Source organism: Lactuca sativa, chromosome 2 (assembly GCF_002870075.4).
Source record: "Lactuca sativa cultivar Salinas chromosome 2, Lsat_Salinas_v11, whole genome shotgun sequence".
Taxonomy (NCBI): Eukaryota; Viridiplantae; Streptophyta; class Magnoliopsida; order Asterales; family Asteraceae; genus Lactuca; species Lactuca sativa.
This window is the reverse complement of record NC_056624.2, coordinates 194,576,265-194,582,264: the sequence shown is the minus strand read 5'-3', so window position 1 is coordinate 194,582,264 and position 6,000 is coordinate 194,576,265.

The following is a 6,000-nucleotide window of genomic DNA, read 5'->3' as shown; positions in this document are numbered from 1 at the left end:
AATACATGAACAAAATCATTTAGAGAGAAATTTCATAACAGCAATGGTTCTAGATCAAGAAGAGAGCATGTGGTCTTGGATCATAAGAGAATAAACATTGTAAAATTTGTCTCGATTCCTCTTGATTAATTTAAGAATTATGAAGCGGTGAGTTGAATAAGTTATTCTGAAGTCGAAAGTGATACATTAGTTTTCAGTGCACACATATCAAATCAAATAATTTCGAGTCTAATTTTATCTATTTGTATTTATGTGGTCATGTGAGTTTATATATATATATATATATATATATATATATATATATATATATATATATATATATATATTACTAGGATTGTTATGTTGTGTGCTTTTATATGATAATGATGGAGCATTCTGATGCTATTTTACTTGCTTAGAGTTGTTATTAGTTGTAGAGGTTAACTATATATCGGGTTGAAGGTGGGATGTTTTTGTATGGTCTGAATTGTGTTATAAGAGGTCGTGTTTTGTGGAAAATGGTTGTGCGGTGTGAAGAGAGTTGTGATTTCTAATAAGGGTCGAGCTCTGTGAAAATAGTATTTGCTTTGCGATGAGGATTGTGCTTTGCGAAAATGGTTTGTGTTTTGTGAGAATGTTTTGTGCTTTATAATGAGGGTTGTAGTTTGTGAAATGAGTTTTGCTTTGTTTTGAGGGTTTTGTTCGATCCGATTAGGATAAAGAGGTAATGGGGTTGCAAAGATTACTTGGGTGGGATTGCGAGGCACATATCACACATTGTATTGTTTATGTTGCTACAAGGGTTATCAGTCAATCTTGTGTTTTATTCATTACTCTATAAATTGATATTGACGAAACCATAAATAAACTCCGTAAAAATGATTCTATATAGTTGATGTTTGTTAAGTCTTTTACATTTTGTTTTCGTTTTTTTAAGTAATGAAATGAAAGGAGATGTCTTCTTAAGTTTCATCCAAATATACTTATTTTTCATGAAATATTTCCTTCTATGTTTGGGCAACCGGAAGAAAAAGGAAGAGAAGATACAATTTCCTTCTTTCCATTATTTCCTTCATTTCCTTCATTAAAAACCTCGATAACAAACTTTTTAAGTTTCATCCAAATATACTTATTTTTCATGAAATATTTCCTTCTATTTTTGGGCAACCGGAAGAAAAAGGAAGAGAAGATACAATTTCCTTCTTTCCATTATTTCCTTCATTTCCTTCATTAAAAACCTCAATAACAAATTTTTTCTTGAAAAAAAAAACTCAAGAACATGAAATTAGTTTGTTTATGTGATGTTATATTACATCAAAAATGGTATTGAAAATTTTATTTTTTATTGTAGATACTCTCGGTAGGGCATCAAGGTGATTTGCAAGTTGCAACTTCATATCTCACATGTCAAAAATAAAATACATATGGTTTATTGTATGCTAGAAAATGTGGATTTAGTAATTTACATTTTGAAATGATTATACAATAAATACATAAATCAATCGTAGTGAAAACAAGTTATAAAATATAGTATTTTGTTGTATTTATGTTGACTAAATTGTGATAAAATTAGTGTTTTAAATATTTTGTAGATTATGACTATTTAAGAAAGTAATATAGTACAAATGATTTGAAAAAGTTATTCTCTGAAAAAAAAAAAAAGATTCTATATTTAAATAATAAAAGAGGATTTTTTTTTGTTCCAGAAAATACAACTTAGTTTTCATTTCTCTTATTCTAAAATAAGTTTATCACATTCTCACCTTTTATTTTTCATATAAAACTTTTATTGTCTTAATATATAAAAGTTTTATTAATCATCTATATTCACTCACCTTTTATTATTAGTTTTCATTCATCTCTTATCCTGAAAGAAGTTTATCACATTCATAGGGTTTGTTTTTTCATATAAAACTTTGATATACAAACGTTTTATTAATCATTTATATTCGCTCATCTTTTATTATGATTACCATTACTTTTATAACTACATACATTCACACATGACATTACTTTACTATCTTTTCTAATAAATAAGAGTTTTTTTTTTTTTTTTTTTTTTTTTTTTTTTTTTTTTTTTTTTGTCACTTGTCATATTCTCATTTAATTTGTCAAATGTCATTTTGTGGTTATTTTGAATTAAATTTATTTCCATATGTACTTTTCTGTTTTATTAAATTCCACATAATATTTTAAGGGAGTTGATTCGTACACAATAATTTTTCTCCGTACACAACAATTGGTGCTTTAAAATGTTGTACTGTACAACTATATAATGCATGAATTGTTGTGTACGACAAAAAACTGTTGTGTACGAATCATTTCCCATATTTTAATATAATAACTATAATAAATATAGCAATAAATGAATATTAATTTAATTAATAAACTTATCTTTTAATTTCAAAATTACTACAATTAAAGTTCATTAGTTTATTTTTTTTATTTAAATTACCTGTTTAAATTTAAAAGATAAAAAACATTTTCATTATAGCAATTCATTATTTTTCTTATTTTCTTATAAATTCAAAGTTCTCAAATATTTTGACCTTTATATTTAATTTTTTTCTTTTTTTAAATTAACATTGCATGAGTCTAGTAATCATATATATCCGAGTAGATAATTGACTTTACAAGAGCCTTGATAAGTACTAAAATACAAAATTTAGACTCCTAGCAACATATATTCTTATATATAAAATTAGTTAGATTAATTTATACTTTACATGATTGAATTTTTAAAGATAAACTAAGGAACACGTCAAGTTTAACACAAGATATTGTCATGACATAATTAATCAATCAATTGGAGTATGTTTGACGAAGGTATTAAAAAGTTAAATTAAATAGAAGTGGATATAGATCGAGTATAATCCATGTTCCATCAACGAAAATGAATTAATAACATGTATAATATACAAACAAAATAATGTCGAAGAAGAATAGATATACCGTAAGTAGGAAGTGTGATAATGCCCTTGAAGATCTCTTCCATGGTGCTTGGGCTCCTTGATCTTGTACTCATTTCATACGTAGTAATCGAGAAATGTTGTCAGGTCTAAATCCCAAAAAAAGGATCGATAAAGAGAAATTAGAGATGGACGGGTGATTGTAATTGTTCCACCATTAATGGATTTGGAGGTCTGATGGAAAGGGATGAGAATCATGGGATAATTTTTTAATCGATTGATGTTAGGCAAAATTGGGAAAGTGTGATCATATTTGATCGCCATCATCTGGTGATAGAAATTTGAGAAAGATGTAAGAGATGATAGTTATTTCATAAATTGGAGTTGGGGAAGATATGGCCTTGATATGGGGAGAAAGAACAGGGCAACGCTGAGGAAGATGGTATTCGGTTGGCTTGGGAAGTTGGGATACTATTTCCGTAGGAACAAAAAAAAACAATATTTTAATATGTAATTTAATAAACATAAAATAATAAAACTATTGGTTCACTTATTCATTTTAACTATTTGATATTTTACTCTTGTTTGTATAATTGTAAACAAATGAGAAAAAAATTGATAACATCGTTACGATATTATTAGTGTACTTTAATTATGATTAGAATAACAAGATTTGTCACATGTTTCTTGATCTTTATGTGAAGTTCTAATAAAATCTACACATTTTGGCAAAATAAAACATATATGTTCAACAAAACTTCAACCAGGTTAAAAAAATTTACAAACACAATTACGTATCCAAATATCAATTAAGCCTCCATGTTTGATTGTGAACCAAACTATATATATATATATATATATATATATATATATATATATATATATATATATATATATATATATATATATATATATATATATATATATATATATATATATATATATATATATATATATATATATATAAACCTGTTAAATGATAAACACCCAAAGTTTGTTTGTACTCTGAGAATAAGTAGCATTGACATTAAAATGCATAGTCATTTAAATTGTTCATTTTCAAATGATATAAATGTAATGTGTTGTAAGATGTTGCTACTAAAAAGTTTTTGATAGAATCACCGTGTACTTTCACATGTTTCATGTGATTGTTGATGAACTCAATTTGATATTGAGAGTATAATCTTTACTCATTGAACGGTGTTAGTGATTTTTGTTTCACACCATAATTTATCAATTTCTTTTATATCAATTTAATTGGTTGATCAGGGACGAGAGTGGTTTAGTAACAATCTTTTTTATACTATTTCTTAGACCAGATCGAACCAGATGGTTTTTTCAAAAACAGTTGTGATAGAACTAGTAAAAACGAAATCGTTGTAATGGTTTTCAATTTCTGATATAACACACGCATACACTCAAATCTGAAGAAGCTCTCAAGAACGCCATGAACAAACTCTGATGAACCAAACAAAGATTTGAAGAACACAACAAACAAACCCATCAGAAAAAAAAACCTAGATTTCAAGTTTATTTCAAACGAACCCACCTAATGTAACATCTCAAAAATCACAATCAATTTAAACTTTTCAAAACAACTATTTACTAATAAAAGGGTTTACAAAACCATTGTTTCCAAAAATATTATTTAAAATCAGAGTCTATCAAGATCAACAACATAAAATCAAGATGTATACGGTCACACATTCACCTTGTCACGGTCATTTGAAATACCTGGAACCATAACCAAAAACTGTAAGCCAAAACTTAGTGAGTTCCCCCAAAGTACCACCACACAATACACATATCATATACAAACAAGTATGTTAGGTTCAATCGGTCATCGGACTGGAATACCCACGGGTCCACAGCCATCGGTCTGGATTACCCCTGGCCCAATTAGTCGAACCGGAATGCCAACATACAACAAGTCCACTTAGTCATCGGACTAGAATACCAATATAATCGGGCCCACTCCGTTATCGGACTGGAATACCCTCGGGTCCACTCAATCATCAGACTGGAATACCCCCGGTCTGTTGACTCACGCACAATGTAGTAAAGTCTCAACCCACCACAATGTGTCGATATATAACATATAACAAACATATTCAACAAACAAACAATCATGCAACCATAAATCACAGATAGTCCTAAAGATCTATCGGTCTACACATACACGTAACTATCATATAACCATACTGATTTATCCCATTCTCAGCATATCATAAATCAATGTATAAAAGAATATCAATCCAATGAGCTGGACTTGGTGCCTTTGACCTGTAAGTACAGTGAGGAAAACTCACCTCATAATCTACCAAATAGTTGATCAATACTATGCTCCAAAGTACCGGCTCAACCTAAATCCTAAATGTCAAAACATTATCCATTAATAATATTTTCCCCAATGTAACGTCCCCAAAATTTAGACTAAAAATTTTGATTTATAAATTAATAAAACCATTGTCCAAAACAATATCATAAAAACCATAGTGAATTAGAGTGTATAATAAACATCCAAGTGCATCAGAGTCATGTAATATACAGAACAATGTGGTGTGTGTAATGTAGTCATCCCGAACTCTTCCCGTTCAAAACAGAAGTACCTGAAAACATAAACTGAAAATTGTAAGCACAAAGCTTAATGAGCTTCCCCAATATACCACATACTAAACATGCATACTGCCAAGCATATTTGGGTGCTCACCTACCCCTTTCGGTCTATTTCAACCGGATACTATCACGCATATCTAGGTGCTTGAAATCCCCTTCGGTCTATTTAAACCGGATAATATCAAGCATATTTGGGTGCTTGCAATCCCCTTCGGTCTATTTCAACTGAATACTATCAAGCATATCTGAGTGCTTGTAATCCCATGCGGTCTATTTCCACCGGATACCGAGTCTATTTCACCCCTACCACTACCATTACCACATAATATCATAGTCAAATAACCACATAAACATCAACAAATACTAGCATACCATATAATTATCACAAAGACAATCATCTTACTATAAACATCAACTAATGGGCCAACATTGGTGCCTTCGAACCATGGATACAGTGAAGGTAACTCACTTAGCCGACAAAATCCACAACACACAA